This window comes from Argiope bruennichi, chromosome 6 (assembly GCF_947563725.1).
Source record: "Argiope bruennichi chromosome 6, qqArgBrue1.1, whole genome shotgun sequence".
NCBI lineage: Eukaryota > Metazoa > Arthropoda > Arachnida > Araneae > Araneidae > Argiope > Argiope bruennichi.
Genome location: NC_079156.1, coordinates 129,493,192 through 129,515,446, shown reverse-complemented (window position 1 = coordinate 129,515,446; position 22,255 = coordinate 129,493,192). Strand labels below are relative to the sequence as shown.

General features: G+C 33.4%; 1 protein-coding gene across 2 annotated transcripts in view; it reads right to left on the bottom strand.

Annotated features, from left to right (window-relative positions):
* The window catches only part of LOC129971567 (homeobox protein prospero-like), a 391,670-nt gene that overhangs the window by 258,492 nt on the left and 110,923 nt on the right, over nt 1-22,255 (bottom strand). For both annotated transcript variants that reach the window (XM_056085453.1, XM_056085455.1), the window contains exon 2: nt 3,182-3,232. The gene's annotated coding sequence lies outside the window, so the exon portion shown is untranslated. The remainder of the gene's footprint in view (nt 1-3,181; nt 3,233-22,255) is intronic.

Here is a 22,255-nt window from a genome sequence, read left to right as displayed (position 1 = left end):
TCTGATTTTTTTTTTCTATATGAGACCACACGTTCATATGACGTGTGAAAAAGTTTTGAAATATTCGTTATAGTCGTGAAAAATTCGTTTTTTTTCCCCCTTTTTTTCCTTTTTCTGTCTCTTGTAAAATCTAAAGATTTAAAATATGTGATATAGCTGATTAAGAGATGAAATATAAGGAAAAATCTGAAAAATATTTAAGTAATAAAAGAATAATAATATTAAAAATAAATAAATGTATTTACAAAAAGATTTTTTTATTGTACTATAAGGATAATATTTTATAAAATATCTAGAGATTAAATAATAAAAGATTGAAACAATGATTGAAATAAGCAAAATATATTGAAACGTTAATTAAAATTGCAACATATTTTTAATTTTCACGAATTTTACTTTGCGTCGAATTTCCTTTCAGCAATGTTTACAGTGCTCACTGATTTACCAATTTGTTATGACTTTTATATTGTTACGAATTGGTAATGTCGCTATACAGCGGAGTGGGTCTCTTAGTAGGGAAGACAGTTTTGCAGATAGCTTTGATGGATGCTGAACACTGTCTTGGCAACAAATTTGGTAACTATTGGCAAAAAAAAAAAAAAAAAAAAAAAAAAAAACGGAAGATTCTAGAATCTATAGGAATCTTGGTGATGGATCCATAGGATGCGGTTTTTGTTGATCTTTCTAGAACCTTATTTGCTTTATCATGGAAACTATAAAAATAATGACCACAGAGCTACAGTCAGTCAGTCAGTACTGAATCTGTCAGCAACGATTGCTCCTGACTGTTGGATGAGTTGTGTCATCAGGAATAGTCAAGTTGAGAGAGAATAGTTGAAATTTCTTTGAGCGCTTTTCACTGTTACGGTAGTTTACTACCGATTTCTTACTAGTGTGCTGCTATTTACTGTTATTGAGCCCGTTGGACTGTTTCATCCTATACCCGCTGTAATGAATCCCTTGATTTTTTTTCGAATTTTTGTAAAATTTTCGCATCAATATTTTTGATTAAAAATTTGATTTCTACTTCTTGAATTCTTAAAAAATTTCTTATTTTTATTATTTTCTATTTTTTTAATGTTATTAAATAGCTTTTCTTAGTCAGACAGAGTCTCATTTTAAGTTTACTGATGACAACTTTAACATAAATTTGCCGATCTGAGGGTAATGTTATGTAGTTCTTGAACTCAAGGTTTCCAATCTTCAGACATAACAAATGAGTAGAATGATGGCATGGCAATGAAATTACTTAGTAAGCGGTTAACTTTAAAATAAAGAATGAAATCCAAACAACCCAGACAGAGTGAACAGCACTCGCTCTTTCTTCTTCTTTTTTTTTCCTTAAGTAGGTAGCGCTTCTGTGCTGAATTCCAATAGTAACAATATGAATAAAAAAAATATAAAGGTAAAAGGAGGTAAGTTAGATTATTTATCTTTTATGATACCACATAAGCACTAAAACAACAATAATAAAATAACTGAAAAATAGGTTTGAAATTCCTTCCAACCGTAAATTATCATCAAACCTTGAATTTTTCTGGCTAGTTTTACTACCTCTATATTCTTGTTGACTTACATAAGCATTGTTTAGAGCAATTTTTATATGACGAATTAAGACACCACAACTGTATTTATCACTAAATTATACAAATATATTCTTAAAAAAAAAAAGACCAGAATATTTATTTTTTTTCCTTTCTGGTTAGTCGCACATTTTATATGTTTCGGTACAGAATTGCAACAATAGTAATAAAGTAAAATAGCATGCAGGTAGCTGAAGCACTTTAAAGTTTCCTACCCTAAACTTCCGGGTTTCTCGGATCAACTTGGTCTATATAAGTCTTCACTTTTAGCTTATTAAAGGCTAACATTTATGATAGGAATTAAACAACAATTTCAGCTTTTATAATTAAAATACATGGAAGTATTCTTCAACATGAGAAAGTAGGAGATTGTTTTAAGTGGACTGAACATTTTATCTCATTCGGTAAAGAATATTAATAATAAATGTGCCAATGATAAAATAACACAAGAACACAGGAAGAATTCTAAGATCCCTCCTCCCTTTAAACTTGAATCGAATTTGGAATTTCTCTATTCAATTTGTCCCTATAATTATTCTTGTCTCATCAGGTTATTCTCTTCGACTTACATGGATATTCTTCAGTATAATTTTTTAAGCAACGAACTAAGCCATAACTGAAACTTTTATGAATAAATTACTCAGGGCTGTACTCCAAGAAACAGAACAGAAACCCCGTTTTTTCTTAAGTGGGTTGCCCATTTTATCTCTTTCGGTACCAAATAACAATGAAATTCGTTAGAAAAAAGTGAAAAAAAGGGGTAGAGATAGTGGTTTCACGGGCTTAATATAGTTATTAGGCAGGCAAAAACCTAATTCTTCTCATTCCGCTTACACTTCTCTCTCTCTCTCACTCTGAGAAGGCGAAGGGGTGTCCTTGCCTTTACTCCTCACCCACCTTGCGAAGTAGAGGAGGTGGGCGGGGGCGAAGGGGTGCACTGATAAGAGTAGGACCGATGTCCCTGGCCTTATCTCTAGGAGACAAGTTCTATAATTAATGCTTCACTAATGAACGAGGTCCCTGCTAATCAATGGGCACCATTTCCGGCGGAGCGCTCATTTCCTTCCACCTAGGCGCAAGCGATATCTCCCTGCGAAACCCCCCTTCCGAACCAACCCCCCCTCCTTTCTGGAAACGTGATATCTCAAGAAATGCAAATGAGGGGTATTTTCCGCGAAAATCTGTCGAGGAGTTTCGCTAACTGTTTTCTCACTTCCATCTGCGGTTTCGTGACTTTTTTCCCCATCTTTTTCCCTTTTTATCGCTGCAGACGATTTGTTTTCCCGTTTTTCCTGGAAGAACGATAGCGGAATGCTTTTCCTTGATTTCCGGGAGAGGAAAGAGAGAAGAAGGCTCATCGTGATTAGAGGCACTAATCACCGAGAAAACCCCCTTTTTTTCATCCGCCACCCCTTCCTTCTTTTACATCTTTCGGAATGACTGAAATTTTTGTAATCATCTGTTCAGAAATCTTTACTGGAACGATAGGGGTCTTGGCCCGGATAATGAGTTGGTTTACGTCTTGTTTTATTCTTAAAAGTAGTTTTCACGTTCTTCATTCTTGAAATATTGATAATTAATAATTGAAATTCACATACCTTTTTCTCTTCTTCAAGAAATATTCAGCTTCCGAAGATCACTTTCTTTTCCTGAAAAGAAGAAATGTGATTAAATATGTTTATTTCTATAAGAGAAATGAAATGCAAAACGGAAAAAGACATGCAGTTAATAATATTTCTTAAATTTAAAAATCGATTTTTTTTGCTAATATTTTTCAAAGGAATTCAATGCATTATAAAGGTAATTCAATTAAACTAATTTTAATGAAACTCATAATGAACAACCTTCTTCAATGGGTTTTATACCAGGAATACTTCAATGGATTTTAACGAACGTTCTTTAGATTATTACCATGACTGTCTCATCCTTTTCTTATTCTTTTTATGTATTTTTTAAAAATAAAACAGAGAAAATGAAAAATAGATTGAAAATTGTCCTTCCACGCTGTGTCTAATAATTAATTACTCAGAATTAATAATTTTTAAGAGAATTATAGAACATTTATAATTTATGTTTTGAAAGTAAATTAACTGGTTAGCGAGTTGCCAAAAAAGCACGATATTTGCAAGAATCAAACGTGTCTCATTGCTTAAAAAATGTTACTATAACAATGAAACTGACTCAAAAATTGAAATTAATTTTTTAAAAAACTCTTGGGTTAAAATGTCTTGATTTACAACAGTTAATCTCAGAAAACTAAATAATAATAATAATAATCAAGATTGGTTTTTTTCCCGACATTTTCTCATCTTTTTACTAATGAAAATTTTATTACATTTCACCGCAGCATAAACTTGGACCTTGAGAGAGGCCTTGAACATCGCGAGTGCTCATACTTTTACTTTCATCCTCAAATGAGAGTTTTGGGCTATTTAAAATATTACTGAAAAATCTTTTTTTTTAAAACTAATTCAAACCAACACGATGTAGATCTACAATGTTACTGATCACATACTAAATTACACTTATCTAAGTAGTTGCACTATTTATTTATTATGTTTACATGTAAGTGATGACACAAATCAATAGTTAGAGCTCCTTCAACAAATCTGATTCAACTGATAAAGATTTGCATTTTAAATATTAAAAACATGCACCAAATTCCATTCATTCATGTCATTGTACTTTTGAATTCATGCAATTACATTCGATGGTAAGAACAGATAGAAGTTCAACTCTTGAACAAATTTGGTTTAAAATTTCATGCAGCTTTACACTTTAGAAGTCCAATCTGTATACCAAATTTTATACTTCTATATTATCATGTTCACTTGTACTTGGACAGACAGACTTCTTCTGGATGGATTTCGCTCAAAATTTTACAGAAATCTACAAATTTGGTGTAATGTGCTAAATTTCATCTATATGGCTGAAGACGTTTTTGACTTATTATTTTCACAGACAGACAGAATGATATAAACAGACATAATTCCAAAAATAATGTTTTTCAGACTCATGTAAGTCTGAAATATTCCATGAAAATTTCAGAGTTTGAATGCTTTGGCGATTGCAATACTCTATTTTCGGACATTTCGTCAGTTGGAAAGAGAATGAAAGCCTCAAATATAAAAATTCTGAAACCAAATAAACATCCGAGTTTCAATATTGATTTATTCCCATTATTATTACAAGTAGTAATTGAATTCTGATACAACAATAGGCAGAAATTATCTTTATAAATAATAATTCTACAGTCCAATAAAAATAATCGATTAATAGATAGTTAATTAATAACAATTGATAGTTAAATTGCTTTTTTTGAAAAGAGGTAAAAGAATAAATAATACGCGGTCATGTAAATATCAAATGTTGAAATAAGTCAAAAATTTTTTTAACTAAATCTAATTGATAAAAAACTCTTCAGTTTTTGAAAAAACATTTGAAATCTAATTCAAAATATGAACAGACGATTTATGCAGATATTTAACCATTGACTGTATAGAATTATATTTCTTTCTTTGAATGTAATTATTTCTAAAAATTGTCAAGACAGAGCGCGCAAGCACAATAATTGTGGGGAAAAAATCAGGAATTAAAAAAAAAAATTCAAAAAATAATAACATCCTTTAAAAATCCATCATATATATACGACGAAGAAATTCTCCCTTTCCCCTCCCCCAGGCATGCACTACTGATACAACCCAACCAGCCTTGAAAATTCAATACTGGTGGACCGGCTTGTTTCAAACGACAGATTCAAGATGTAAAATGAGTTATCACCAAGGGTGTCCTCCTTTACATCCCGCAACCTTCATTTGGGACAGAAACTGGTCAGCCAGCATGGAATTTGCACGGCCAGTTGGGTCGTATCAGTAGCGTAAGAGTTAAAAAATAAAGTTTGTATGTAGAAAAGGAGGGATTGATTCCATAAGAAATCACAAATCGATAAGCAATAATGATGCTACCCTTTTGACGACTGATGCAATGCAATATTCTATGTCCATACCTATAGAGAGACAAAGACCCATTGTTTAATAAACAAAACTAGTGATTCAAACATCTACTCTTTTAAAACATTTCTGGATATATCTTAAATTTTGATTTCATCTATTCTAGTTTTTTTCCAAATATCGCTGTAAAAACAATGACCTTAATATTTTTATGCCTTTGCGGTCGTATGTCTACTCTGAGCCATTAAAAGTTTTTTACTGTTCCATACCATAAAGCTAATCTCAAACACCACAGAAAAGAGTCATAATGATTTTATATTATTATAAATTAACAAGCCTCAGAGGTACTTAGAATTCCAAATAACATTTTACAAATAGCGTTTAAGTATGGTTACACGCTTTCGGTTCTTAAAATATTTTCAAAATTAAGTCTCTAAAATCTCGAAAAGAAAATTATTGAAAGAAGTGTATAGTAAAATTTAAAATAGTGATGAAGGATTTCATTCTGAATGAATGCTGACTTTTATATAAAAAGTGATAATGGTTGCTTTGAAAATATTTAAATTAGTGATTCTGATAACGATGTAGTTCCAAAAAATAACCGTTGAGTGACGCAATTAGGAATTCCCAACGGCAGAGAAATAGAAAAATTTGAGTATATCAGAAATCTATAAATCCGAATAGAATGATTCCTATGTATAAACATAATACGAACGCAAGGATTCAATACCTAGAAATCCATACTTTGTGCTGGCTTACGTGAAAAGAGGAACAATCAGTGGTTTAGAGACCAGGCCTGTACCAAACTGGAGTTTAGCCCTCGGGAGGATTTCCCGAGGTTATCTAAATGATAGCCGTCACAGTATCAATGGCAAAATTAAAGAGTGGAATCCAAAGAGCCATTCACCAGTCACGATGTCACACCACTATGAAGGAATGATACTGCAGAGTTGAATTGCCTCCACAGGCAACATCAATAATAAGCCCCGTTCCGAAGGCCCGTACGCGTCTTGAGACAGGCACATTTTGACCTCTTTCCCCTCTCTTGTGGTTTTCCGGGGTTATTTTTATGTCTGTTCATTTTAGCGACAATTTGCTTGGAACTCCCGATCGACGTCCATAGGTGGGGATGTTCCTATAACGGGTCATAGGGCAGATTTATGACTATATCAGTAAAGAAACAGAACGAGGCTTTAAAAATAAGAGTGGAGTCCAAAGAGCCATCTCCAGTCACTATTTTATTCCTCCACAGTATGTACGACGCCACGTCACTGAAAGAGTATGAAATGAAAGAGTAGGATTGAACTGCTTCCAGAGGCCATTCAACCCTACACAAGTAGTATAAACTAGAAGAAGCGAGAGCTCACTTACTTATCCGACAAATTATGACCTGCAAATATGTAGTGCCCCAGTCTCTTCCGCAGGAATATTCAAGATGTTCCGAGAAATCGTTTTTAGACTTTAAGGGTAGGTCAGGCACTCAAAAAAAATATCATTTTCACAATGGAACATGAAATCATAAACGTAAGAAGTAACAACTGCAATAGGCTCTTTATTAATGAAATAAGTAAAAAGGAAAAGATCAAATGTATAAGGATAAAAAGAATATAAATTTGTAATAGTGCAACAGCATAGCTGCACAAATTATAACTATTTACAAAAATTTAATTTACAAGAAAAAAAAGAGCGAAATTTTTGAAACTTTAACTCGACGATTGCAGTGCTCTTTGAAATGAAAGAATGATTAGAAGAATCTATCAAAAAATTAATATTTTTTGTTCCGCGAATTCTGGATGATAGGAAAGCACCAATAGACATTTTCGACGATTCTTAATTTTTTTAATAAGGAAAATATCAATTTCAAAATTTTACCGGTAATTTCCTTCTATATGAAAGTACTTACGTAGAGCTTGGAAAACGTTATTAAAATTTTTAAAAAATGAAACATAGTACTTCCAAATTCTCATTTTTTAAAACTTCTTTCTGGCCTAATTAAATTATTATAACATTTTATCGTTTATTTTAAAGATGATTTCAATACAACTTTATAAATCAAAATTTTATTCTGAGATTAATAGCTTTTTATTTAAACGCAAAATACTAGTGTTAACCGTTCTTTCCCTCTTTTATCTGGCAAAATACTCCGGTTCAAACATACAGACATGATTTAGACAGCTAACTCAAAAACTTAAACAACTAAAATTGTTCAAATATATTTTTTCCATGTCAAAATACAATTCGACTATACTATTATTTTATTGACTGTATTATTCAACTGTCTGTAGAAGACACTTTATTACAGTCGCAGTCAATTTTCTGTTTTTTTAACTATATTCCTGACCTATTCTTAAACTTTGTAAAAGTCTTTCTGACACACTCTGTAAATGATTCCAGACCTAATTATGAAGACCAAATAAAGTGCGAAGGCTTTTCGAAAAGCGGTAACAGCTTTCTTTCTAAGACCTTTCTACAAACCGATGAATTTCAGTTTTCAATAAGCGAAAAAAGCTTACTTTCGCTGACCTTTCTACAAATCGACGAATTTTATTGTTTACCTGCCATCTAATAGAAAATTACCATACTTAATCTAGCTGTTTAAAAATATATATAAAATGTGAATGAGCACATGAAATAATAAATTAAAATAGATCATGTGATTCGAGCAGAAAATTAATCATGGAAAAATTAAATTTTATAAAAATTCCTTTCCGAACAAAATACTTCTAAAATATTGTACTGAAGTTTGCCCATACAATATCTGCAATCGATATCAAGAATCAAACCAAATGACTGAAGAAAAAAAGTAATAACTATGTCCCCTTCAAAAATCGATCATATTTACGACCACTCGTTCCTTTTTTTAAATGAAAAGATGTCGCATCCGTAACTTCAAGTAAGTAAAAAGGGGTGGATTGGTTCAAGAAGAAATTCTGAACCGATAACCAATAACGACCCAACCCTTTCAGTGGTTCCTGCAAGGCTCCAAACTGTGCCCATACCTGTAGATTAAGACAGGGCAGGGATCCACCATTTAATGGGAAAAGCCAGAACGCTGGCGAATGTTTGTTTGGGGATGAACAAATGATGAAATTTAATCGCGGGATGTTGTCTCAAGAAAATGATTACCCCCATCGGTTATATCCCCTGTGGCAGAAAATTACATCCACCCTCAGATTTCTCAATTCTCCCCCCCCCCACGCTTTTTCTTCCTGGGTGAAATTACTGGAAACGCTAATGTCGTGTTTATCTCTTTCTTCTCTTCGGCTCCTTTATATTTTTCGATACATTTCGATTATAAGAAAAAGGGATGAGGGAGACCTACCCCCGCCCCCACCTCTCAGAGGAGAAACGGTTACAGAGTATTTACTCAACAAGTAACGTCGAAGAGCAACAAAAAGTAAATAAATGTCGCGTTTGAAGGAAAAGGGTGGAGAGCAGAATTGGGCAGGGGAGTAGGAGCATAATTCGTCTCCCCCTTTCGCTGTCACCCTCCCTCTCGGGAGTCGGTGTTCGCATATAGATTTGTAAAGAAAGGGGGATGCGGAAATCGGTAAACAATTACCTGAATAAAGTGTTCCTGAGAGACAGTACATGATTTTGAGAACTAGAAATGGATGCTTTAGAACTAAGTAATATAAGTAACATTAAGTACTTTGTGAAGAAAAGAAGCATCTAAATACGATGCATACGATACATAGTATCATTCAATTTATTTTCAGTTGCAAAACCTGAGCATGACTTTAAGAAAAGAAAATTTTATGCTGAAGGGATAAAAATTAATGTAATTTCTGAGCACTGAATATTACATTATTTTTGAAAATGATTTAGGTTGAAGACTTCCAATCCCGTTTTGATAAAGTCACGTTTATAGACTAAAACAGGTATGAATACACTAGAAAGAACCGTGTACATTTCTTAAATTGCACACAATAAAATCAATTTTTTAGTCAACGACAACAAAATAAATTAATAAATTATTAAGAAAAAAGTGATTAAAATTATTAACTGAAATGCCAATAAGAAGCATAATATTTTTCGAAAGAGATTTATTTTAAAATCAAGATGTGTCGGTTATAAAGGTGTATGTCTCTGACTTCAAAAGTTGCTGCCATTAAGTTGAATAGCCTCCTTATACGTCATACACGATTAACAAAGGGGTATTGTTTTTTTAAGAATCCATAGGTGCCACATGTAAAATTAATTTTAGCTACCATCGTATTCTTTTGAATTTTCCCTATTTAATCAGTATCGCGTTCTACTTCCCTTAATTAGGAAAAGGCTTTATAGGAGAAAACTGAAATTTCTAAAACACTGAAATTTCTAAAAAAAATTAATTATATTTCCATTCTAGCCAAAGATTTTATTCGTCTAATTTTGTCCAATTCTTCAGTTACTTTTTTTTAAATCTTAAAAACGGAACTTTTATCAAATTCTATCCACAATTTTTTATCAAACTTATGCCGCAAGAAATTCGATTTTTTTCGCCCAAAACATTCGCCAAACCATTTTTTTCGCCAAAACCATTCACCCATCCAACTTCGAAGTGGGGCCACTATGTTCTAGTGGTGAGATCTCAGCTCTGGAGAAAAAAAATTGGGTTTCCAGATCAGCTGTAGAGGAGAACCAGCATCTATATAGTCCTGTTACATGTTTGATTCATTTCGAGGGGGTCACTTGTCCGCATGTTAACATGACAAGGAATGTCCAGTAAGTTTGTTGTTAAACAAGGAGTCATCCTCTTCTCCGACCACGGAACAAAATTACAAAGTCCGTCTTCAAATAGTTTTCAAATATATTCTAAATGGACGTTAATCGAATGACACCGATTTAAAATTCCGAATTTATTAATTCCGCATAAATGATATATCTGGATTATTCAATGATTTTCGGAATTTTTGTTATTTAAATTTGCAATCAAGTGAAAGTAACAGTTAAAAAACAGAAATCTTTCGGACACCCATAAACATCTTAGATATTTCAGAATCCTTTCCGTTCCGATATGAATTGAAAAGACAGTAAATTTCAAAATATCGCTATATGTCGTCTAATAAGGTCAAATAAATTCATTCAAGCTCAAAAAATGAATAACAAAAAATAACAATTTTTTTTAAAATAGGCTTAAAAAGAACCTCAAAGTATGAAAATACATTTATTTATTTAAGAAGCTATATTGCTTTAAAGATTTGATTGAAGTAATAAAATGTGTTTAATACAGAAAGTTTTTCAGAAACTTTTAGAATGTTTGTTAAGCGACGACTTATTCATATTAAGGAGAAAACAAGTTTTCAAGCTATATTACGAGTTTTCTTGTACTATCGTGAAGAAAAGTTGGCACTTGAATATTAAAGTTTTGGTATTCACCGCTTGATATCTACTTAACAGAAGAGTTTGCTTGCGAACATTTTAAGTTTTTAAAAATTACGGTAAAAGTATTCTAAACAGATTTAATTGCGTGCCTCTTAAGAAATTTCTTGCAATCCTATTAAGAAAGGTTATTATTCGAACACGATATTAAATGTGCAAGAATGAACCGAATGCCATCCGAATCTTCTTTCTTTCTTCGTTCCCCGCATTCACTGGGCATTTAAAAGCCCGTCTTTTGGTGCTCTTCTGAAAAGCCCACCTGCACGGAAGTCTGATTTCACGGAAAATTTCCCGAGAGGTAATTTCTTGAGCCCTGGAGTGTCGCTCCGTGTGCCTGCGAATTGGAAAATCATCGTCCTCTTCAACCGCATTCAGAACCACTTTTCTGTTTCTGGGGCCATCGAGACACGTTCGAAAAGAAGACGCACGCTTGCCCACCCCCCTTCAAGAGGGAGAAAGAGAGGGTGGGGGGTCCTTCAGAAGCAACGATTCCAGAAACCGCAATCGAACACACGACCCAAGAATGTTTCCAACCGAAGCGTGGTTTGAAGAGCCCATTCCGGAAATCCGAAGAGTTTTCGTCTTTTTTCCGGGGAAGAGCGCTCCCGAGGAAAGAGACCTGATTGGGGAGACTCACCACACGGAATTAAAAGACATTTCGAGACCGAGACTCATACGGTCCAATGGACTCTCTCTCTCCCTCTAAGATCCGTTGTTGCCCATTTGTTGAACTTCGAGGAGGGGACATTTTTGTTCTGTGGAACGCTTCATTGACAAGTGTCCGTAATCACTGAACTCTGGGGGAGGACCACTCCACGGCCTTCCCTGCAAGAGAGCGAAGGATGTGCATTAGGGACGGTCTGATATTTGTCCAAGCCATATTAAGTGTTGGAGAGAGTCTCGCACACACACGTGAGGGGAAAGGGAAGGGGTACGCGCGCGCCAACTCGAGCGTGGAGGAAACTTCCAGCAAGCAGTGTTGTGCTTGGTCCTGCTGCCATGGCAACGGAGGATTGATTAGCAATTAACGGCAGAATTAATTATTATCCGCCGTGACTGTAAAATGAGCCCTTGAGTCGTGCGCGGAGTCACTAAGTAGGCGAGGGGGGTCTCTCTCTCCCTCTCCAGAAGTGGACTGTGGGGGAAAAGACACTCTCTCTCTAAGATGCGCCCGAAGGCTCTGCGTCCCCCCTTGCATTGTGAGTGTGCTTACGCGAGTGAATCGGGTGACCAGGGGGGGAGGTGACGTCCATCATCCGGGCCTTCTGTTGACTCTGTGCCATGGAGCCGCGTCTTGCGTTGGACCGAGAAAATCGCCGTTCGGATATTAAAGTCGGCCGCGGGAAAAGCAGCGGGCCGGAACACTCTGGACTGCTGACCAGCACTGCTCCAAGAGGAGCGCCTTGGAAATTAAGTTTTCGCTCATCTCCTTTAATAAGCAACCGTCTCTCTCTCGGTGGATGAAGAGTTTGAGGAAACCCTTCACCTGTCCATTTGTGTAACGTGCAAGGGCCTCGAAAGAACTGGGTGGCTGGAATTCTGCCGGACAAGTATTCGGGGCGATGGAATTGCAACAAGGCTATTCAAATTTGTATTCTAGACAAGAGAGAGCCCATCTGCTCTTCAACTCTGTAACTTTCCATATGAACTATTGGCAATCTCAAAGTCGCTTTCATTGATAAGAGGATTATAATAGAACGATATATTTCAAAACCGGTGGATGTTCTGAGAAACCTTATAACGCAGTCCAACAATATGCGATGAAAATACAAATTATAAGAAATATTATATAGACTTTGATTAAAATGAAAGTTAAAGAAAATGAAATAATTTTAAAGTAATGAGCGCCCATAATTCAAAATTAAATCGGTTAATGATTTCACTGACAGAATGCAAATTTACACAATAATCATGTTGAATCAATTTTCATTAAAAGAGTAAATAAATTAGACAGTTTACATAGATATTCTTTTACATCGGGGGTGACCAAGAGAACGAAGATGGCAAATCAGCACATAAATTAGTAGATACTCTATTCCATTAACGGAACAAAAATTATAGTGGTAGTTTTAAGATTCCATAGCCTGTGACGACATGCGCATCCCCATGAAGATTCATGTATGTGAGCTCATTATAAAGTCTATTCCCCATGGTTCATGTAATACAATTTTCAGTGGTTCAATTTCCCCATATGTGACAATACGGAGATGGAATATTTTTTAATACATAAGTTTATGAAAGTCAAGACAGATCCCTTGCGTACCAGAACAAGAAACTATCCTCTCATCTCTAACTCAAAGTCCTCAGCTCCTTAACAGAGAAAATGGATTAACTTGTTAATTAATTTGTTAGGATTCCATGAACGACAGGTCCGGAATATATTTCGATTAGACAATTTATACCATGTGTTCTCGGAACAAATCGGGATCTTCTTTGTAATTAGGATCCTCAAAACAGGCCAATAGGTTTAGTTAGTAATATGCTGGTATGTCGCAGTTGGTATCCTCATAAATTCAAATGATATTTACTCTTCTTCAGCTTCATATCTAATCTGCTTTAGGATTTGAAATCGAATATTGGATAATCAAATTTTAAAATCATACTTATAAGATACAATATTTCATTTGATTTTACTTTTTTTATTTCCAAAGAGAAATACCATATATGTTTAAAGCAACGGCTATTTAAACTTGCATTCCCCTACTTTAACTTGCAAATGATCGAAGTTAAATAGCACACACATTTCAGAAGGTCCCCAACTTATTTAATTTCAAGGGCACTATGTTACATACTTGTAATTGAAAAATGTTTCTGAAACAGAGAAAGTAAGAAGTGAATGAAAACGAACAATCTCATCGTTTTAATGTTTTCAAAAGGGGCGTCCAAGAGACAAGTGTGCGCCTTATTTGTGCGCAGGCGTCCGGGTGTCCAAGGGACATTTTTACGACTCATTCACGAGGGACACGTAAGGAAGAGGCACGCACCTGCGCGTGATGCACGTGAGTCATCGGCCTTCTCAGAAACCGACGGAGATGTCGCCCATCTGTTGCTGCCGCTTCCCTGCTTATTTATCTCTTCGAGGTCGGCCCACGCATCTAGGCAGATATATATAAAAAAATTCTAGGTATAGCGAGAAATGAGTGAGAAAATCGAAATATTCTAGGCCACAGATTGTTTAAACATGACGAAGATACTATACAAGATACTAACATGCGACTTCTTTTATATTTTTCGCACAAGAAGTGTGCAAGTATAGAGAAAGTATTAAAATTTTCGAAAAATTCCATCTCGAGAAGGTATTGAATCTTTATGTTCTAGTCCTCCCAAAATCCCAATGCACACAACTCCCTCCACTATTTTTGGAATTATGTTATAATATAATATAATAAAACAAGAATAAGCGACTTCTTTTATATTTTTCGCACAAAAAGTGTACAAGTATAGAGAAAGTATTAAAACCTTCGAAAAATTCCACCTCGAGAACGCATTGAATCTTTATGTTCTAGTTCTCCCGAAATCCCAATGCACACAACTCCCTCCACTATTTTTGGAATTATGTTATAATATAATATAATAAAACAAGAATAAGCGACTTCTTTTATATTTTTCGCACAAAAAGTGTACAAGTATAGAGAAAGTATTGAAACCTTCGAAAAATTCCACCTCGAGAACGAATTGAATCTTTATGTTTTGTCCTCCCAAAATCTCCTCCCACCCCCAACTATTTTAGAATTATGTTTGCCAATATCTTTATTACCATAATAGTCCAAAAACACAACATTCTCGTCAGATAAAATAAGATTTGTTTTTTTAACACCAAAATTAAAAATTGCTGAAGCAGTCTCGAATTTACGGAGCATTTTTTTAATGTAATATAGAGTTTAAAATTCTACTACATGCTTCCTATATACTTCCAATTCAATTTGTAAGTAATTTCTTAATGTAAGCAACTAATAATGCTGATACACCAATTAGTACTTTCATATAAATACAAAATTTATAATTACTTAGTACTAAGTTCATACTGATACGCCATCAGTTTTAAATATAAAAAAAAGTTGTTCATTTAATTATGAGAAAAAAACATATTTAATGCCCGAAATAGAACTTGACTTAAGTCAGTTCTTATACAGTAAATATGTAAAAACAGAAACTTTTATTAAATCGGATTCATTGCTGCAGCCCATACTAAACACCTTCCAATATCAAATGATAGATATATCAAGTGAGATTTCAGTGATGCCAGTTTGATTTCTCTAAATTCTTTCACTAATTATCAATAATTTTATAAAACACTTTTACTTATATCTTGCAATAAAATCCTTTATTGCTTTTAATTACTGGATTTACACTCATATGCGTAAAGGATAATACATACATTTTTTATATTATTATTTTATTATATTACATATATTAAATACATTTTTTTATATTTTTTATTATGCTGTCAGCTTTATAGTTAAACTTAAAATTTTAAAAATAATAAAAAGATAAATATAATATGTCCTAAAACATTTTTAGAATATTTCGGATCAAAAGCTCTTATCATCTTTAATTTCTTTAAAATAAGTAAATGTTTGTTTAGCCTCCTTTAATTTTATTAAATAAAATAGATAAATCAATCCTAAAACATTATCAAACAGGGATATTCCGGATAACATGTTTTACTCACCTTAACTTAAATAAGTAAATGTTTATTTAAATAAGTAAAGTCTCCTTTAAATTTTAAAAATAAGTAACTGCTCCCTTTGTTCAGTCACCTTTAATTTTCTTAAATAAGAAAATGATCATTTAATCTCCTCTAATTTTCTTAACTAAGTAAATGTTCTTTTAATGTTATTTTTTTCTTTAAATAAGTAAATGTTTCTTTTTAAATTAATCTCTTGTCATCGATTCCAAGTAATATTACTATACTCATAGCTAATTTGACAATGTATCAGTCAATCGACAACAAATTGAAAACAGCAAATGACCGTTTCGCAAGTGAATGATATAGTAAAATGTTCCTTGGCTGCTAAATAGTGAAAAAAGTTATTTAAAAAATTAAACAACTTTTTAAAAATGGTTTAACTGCACTTAATTTTGCCAATTTCTTTATTTTTCATTACAACATTTCTTTTTATTTCATTAACTACTGCTTTAAATGAAGTTGTGACATATTTGAAATTATTTAAATTAATGTGATGATAAACCATTTAGTTCTCTCCATTCTGTCAATTTCAACTATCAAAGTTATATTCAGGATTATTTAAACAAGCTTACTGAAACACAGCGCAACTCTCTCCAGATTATAAACTTCAGTTCTCAGAGTTATATTTAGGATGATTTAATAGGGTGTAAATATTGCGTAGATTTCATCGAAATTTCAATTTGAATTGCCAATAACTCTAATTATAATAATGTTGTTACAAAGTAAACTTGTAAGCCTAATCGCTGATGCCATTTCAAGATAAACTTTCTTTTTTCCAATCGGAAATGTACTTAACTCTGAAGAAATCCTCGCTGTTCTGCGATAATCGCTAAATATTTGTTAAAAAATTAGTCAGTATTCCCAACGTCATCCCAAGTAAGGTTTCTGCCATTGCTGCAATAAAGACGAGAAGCGGAAGCCGAGTTCGAACCACCTTCGTCAGCAGAAACATCGCTTCCTTCCCATCGTCCCACTTCACACTCGGCTTCCACATGAAAACGCATCTGCAGATAAAGATCGGATGCGTCGGAAAGGGGGAGACATGATGATGAAACTGTTCTGCGATGAGATTAGTTTTAAAACAGTGGGAAAGTGAGAACAGTACAAATAACAGTACGTTCCAGAGTGCGAAAATGTACGAAATCTGAACTATAATTTGACTTTAATATAGTTTATTTAGTAAACACAATGGGGGAGGGGTCAACGGTGACCGCCACTGAATTTGCTCCGAGCACCACGGGGGACATCGGCGACTGGCGAAGTCAAGATTACTTGCACATAAAGATTACTTACTTATTTAATTCCTTACTTATTATTTACAATCGCTAAATAATTTTGGAATTATATTATTTTAAATGAATTATATTTAGATACTCATAAGTGTACATTTTCGAATAAGATATTTTCTATACTAGATCTTTTTAATTGTTGGTTTTTGCCAAGTTCTAAATCTCTATAACATTTAATTAGTGTTAGATTATCGGACATATCTTAGAACATTGGATTGCAGCCAAGAAACAGGCGTATTTTCAAAGTGACATTAGCTTCCTTGAAATATTTATCGACCAATTATATGAATGGATATCGGATTTCGTGTACATTGGAATTATTGACGACCTAAATCAGTTTCATCGGAGGGATCCGAAGACAAATGATCTTGCAAATCTCTTATTATTTACAAGATTACTTATTTACTTATTATTACAAAATTACTTACTTACTTAATTACTTACTTATTTACTTATTATTACAAGATTACTTACTTACTTAATTACTTACTTATTTACTTATTATTACAAGATTACTTATTTACTTACTTACTTACTTACTTAGATTACTTAATTACTTTACACTATAAGATTTATTTACTTATTATTACAAGATTACTCATTTATTTATTATTACAAGATTACTTATTTAATTACTTACTTATTTACTTACTATTATAAGATTACTTATACATAATTTGAGTAAATTTTCAATGTTTTCAAATTGTACAACATTATCATTTTTATTAAATGGTGTGAAGAAATTAATGCATTAAAAATAATTTTACTTATTTATATAACATGACATTTCAGCGCCATAGCTGGTGGTCACCGGTGACTTAAGTAAAGTAAATACATTGCAAACGATTACACAAATCAACTTTTTTGTTGTAATTAATATTTTACTAAATCATTCAAAGCATAATGAGAAATTCCCGTTGGCCAGGCCTGCAAATCTTGTGACTTAGCGTGGTATTCAATGTGTTAACATCGTAACTCTATATCGAACTTTCACCTCAATCCGATTTGGTAGATATAACAATTCTTTAGTTGAATTTTAGTCCTGCTTTCAAAGGAAATCATTCGAAGTCAATGATATCATGGCTTCGTTATTATTGAAGTTTCTTGTTCATCATTATTCATGTCGTGGATCTTTTATTTTGAGCATCATTATAATTCCAGGTCCTTAAGTCATTCTACGTGTCCCGGGAAAATAAGGATGTCAATCATAGGGGGCACCATAGAGGCAAGATGTTGCCATTTTTGAAAGCTATACATGTTTGAAAGCTGAAAAATAATGTTGTGACGGTCATGAGAATATAAGCCGAACTTATATTCTCATGCTCAATGTGTCAGACGAGGCAAAGGCGGCGGTTCAAACCATTACATCACTGTCGGCCCAATAAAAAAAATCTTCCAATTCACTAAACTCAATATAGATATGGATCTGGAATTATAATGATGCTCAAAATAAAAGATCCACGACATGAATAATGATGAACAAGAAATTTCAATAAGAACGAAGCCATGATATCATCAGTGACTAAGAATGATTTAAATGCCTTCATTAACTACTAAAATATCCATTAAGATATTTTTCAGTGCACATTGTGTATTAAATTTTACTTGTTTTTTTCCCACTTATATTCTAGTCTTAAATATGAAATGTATTGTTTAACCGCAAACTTTATAAGGCTTTCAAACCCTTTTCAGTGATTTCATAATAATAATAGTACAATCATACCTCCCGTAACAAATACTTCACATAACGAGAGATGCGCACATCGAGTAAACCAAAATGTAAAAAATTAAATTGCTTAGTGAGCAATGTTTCGCAGAACGAATGGCGATGAGACACTGTGACAACATGGCTTGTGTCAGCCTGTGTCGAGTGCTTGTTTGAAAACAGCCCTTATTAATGGAAGAAATTTCGGCCGCATAGAGATTACAGCCGCGGTTCCGAATAAGAGCCTGTTAGTCGACGAGATTTTGTCTATGGCCAAGATTATGGGACTAAACGTGAGTGGCAACATACATCGTGCATACAACATACAACAACATCGACGAGCTGGTAGAATGAAATAACTAGAAATACTGAAAGAGCTTATGGAACACCATTCTGTGTCATAGCAAAAATCCGAGGAAGAGATTTGACCAAGGGAGGAAGAAATAATAGATTCAACACAATAACAATTTTGCAGTAAAATAAGGGAGATGTTGAAAGCATGGGAAATTATTGCATCTTATGTTGAGAAGCTTCATCCTGATAAGGCAGTAATTGTAAGCAATACTAATTCATTTAAAGATAATGATGGGTCAACAATGTGTTTGCCGAACTTTTTGCCAAAATTTTTGCCAAATTTTGAAATGTAATCAAAGACATATATCTTCAGACAATTTTCTTGTAAAAAACATGCATTATAAAAAATAAATTATTTTATCGTAAATTTGTTTGAGTATTTTTTTTTCTTTCGGATTGGAACACATTGTTCTGTTTTACATGGATTCTAATGGACGGGGGGTTGTTTCATTTAAAGAGTGTTTCGCATTATGAACCTTTGACCTTCGACAGATGATAGACGAGTTTATTTTCTGCAAGGATGAAAACTTTGAAATATGAGCACAGAAAATAGAGGAAATAATAATAAATTTGCAATAAATCCATTACACTGAATTGAACTCGGCGAGTTTTTCCTTCATCCTTCATTAATATCTTCAATCGTGTGTTGTGAAAGAATGAAATACAATTGGATCTGGCAAACTCTATTTTTCGGGATTCTGATTAGTTTATCAAAATAGTTCATATTTTTCATAAAACTGAGCCAGCGAAAATATTTTTCTACTATGGAAGAAATGAAGATTTTAATACAAAGAAAAAAAAAAGTAAAATATAATACTTTCCTTAAATGGACTACATAAATGACATTAGACAAGCATTCACATTCTAATAAAATTTAAAAATGAGTGAGCAAACAAAAATAAAATACCACAGAGCCCCCCCCCCCACCACCACCACCAAAAAAAAATATTTTATACTCTGTTTCACCCTAACTTGGCAGTATTGTAAAAGGTAGAAAATGTGACGCTCCGCGTTGGGAAAGAGTTCCCCATCAATTCTGACTTTAAAATAGTTAAAATGCGCAGAAATTTATCAAATAATATCATAAATTACAGAAATCCTTTTTCTATAAGTATGTATTTAAAATTATTCTCAAGTTAGAAGTGCTTATCTGTTAAGTATTTTGTAAATTAAGCGAACGAATAAAGCTAAAAGATTGAGATAAAGAATTCCACTTTGGCTAGGACCGGTCTTCAAGGTCAAATATTTGGCGCTCTTTTCTTTTACGTCTCCGCCAACTCAGCTTCATTCAGTTCGCAACCATTATAATCTTTCGTACTTTTTTTATTCTCGCTTTTTTACCAGCTGATATTTTTGATACTATTAATCACATTAGTAGTTATTAGTTTTGATTGTTGAATATTTATTCGGTTCGTTATTTTTATTCACTTCTAAAATCTCTGAAAAAGAGAAAGTGTTATCACCGACTGCGCTGCGTACACCTTCAAGATGAGTGAAACCAACAAAAAGTGCAGCATGCAGAAACATATTAAACGTTTATTCTCGACTCCGAGGAAACCCTCAAGATTCTATCAATCAAATTGTCGATAAAGTTTCGTACCCCTGGAAAGAAATGACCAGGCTCAGTAGGTAAACATTCAGGTCTTGTAAAATATGATGATTTTACATTATCCTGTATTTGACGAAAAATCCATGCATATTTTCGTAGAAATGAGATCCCAACATTAGATAAAGTTTTAAAAGATGTGAACGATTATACAGATATCTTTTCGAAAAACATTAGCCGAACTACGCTTTACCGAATATTGAAAGATTTAGGGTTTTCTTTTGAGAAACGATGAAACGAAATGAAATAACATTAATGATTTATTAAAATAATGCATCAATAATATTGAAAAAATAATGAAAATAAGGAAACAATTAATTCTCCGATAAAGTGATAATATAATAAAGTAAATAAATATATACTATTTGGCGAAAAATTTGCGAGATAAAGTTTCGCCAGCGATCTGCATTTCTAGTAACTTTGTACTTTAAAGTAACCCAGTTCCCCTGACAACGACTGTGATTCGGCATGCCTAGAATATACACTACTGTCAAGTTAGGGTGAAACAGAGTATAGCAATATCTACAGTAAATAGAAACAAAAATTTCCGAAGCAGCCGAATCCACGACTTTTAAGATCCATGCTTATATAAATGAAAATGCAAAAAGGAGTGAATTCTGAGCTATTTCAAAATAAAACTAAAGAATTCCACACATTTTGTTGCCAGATTCAACATTTTTTTAAAGTTTGATGCTAAATTAAAGCTAAAATGGCGTAATGTATTCAAAAGTATTTCTACGATACAAAGCACTATAACTATCCAATTTTCTAAGATTCGTTCCATTAACCTTATTTATTACACTGATATATAGCAACGACCAATAGATTCATGATGCAAAGGAAACAATTTACAAGTAATTAATAAATAAATAAATTATTTACAGCAATAGAAACTGTGATTACAATTTAAAGCTTGCAATAAGGAGTAGCTACAAAAATCTTTTATAATAATATGTTCTTGCAAGGTCTGACTGATTCAAACAGACAGCAGACAATAACTTCTTTCTGTTTTCGAAACGAAAAGAAAAGCGCCTTTTTCTGGAGTCAATAAATCGACAACACATTCCACCCCCAAACGCCCTCCCCCGAAAAGTACCGCTGGAGACAGTCACGGCATGCGCTTCGCACGCCATCGGACGCGACTGCTAAGAAATGTCGTGCTGCGTCGAGAACAACAGGTTGCTTTCAGCAGCAGGCTTCAGGACAGATATTAGATAGAAGTAATATTTATTTCAAGGCTCTTGCCCCCCCCCCCCGCTCCACTTTCATTACAAAAGAAAAGCATTGCGAATTTCCTATCCTTTTATTAGAATCACAGATATATTCGAATTGAATATAAAAGAATGTAAAATTCAGAATCACCAGGAAGGGATTATGTTAAAGTTTATAAAAAAAATACATTTGTCTCAATGAAGTAGAAAAATGGTAACAATTATAAAGGCATAAGAGAAAAATTATGTAAACAACGAGATTTAAAATGTGGTCGAACTGCTTTGAAGTCACCCATTTGATCTCCATGTAATTGAATGCATATATGAACACTTTCAGGCATTGGATGTCACAGCTATCAAAGTGAATTGCATGTGTTCTAGTCTTCGCGAATGAGGAAAGAAAATGAAGACATGTCCATTTGCTGTCTTGTTCAATTTCAGTAAGCATGTTATTTTGCAATGTGGCAATCAACGCTTCAGTAAAATCAGGAGTGGTCTTTGCC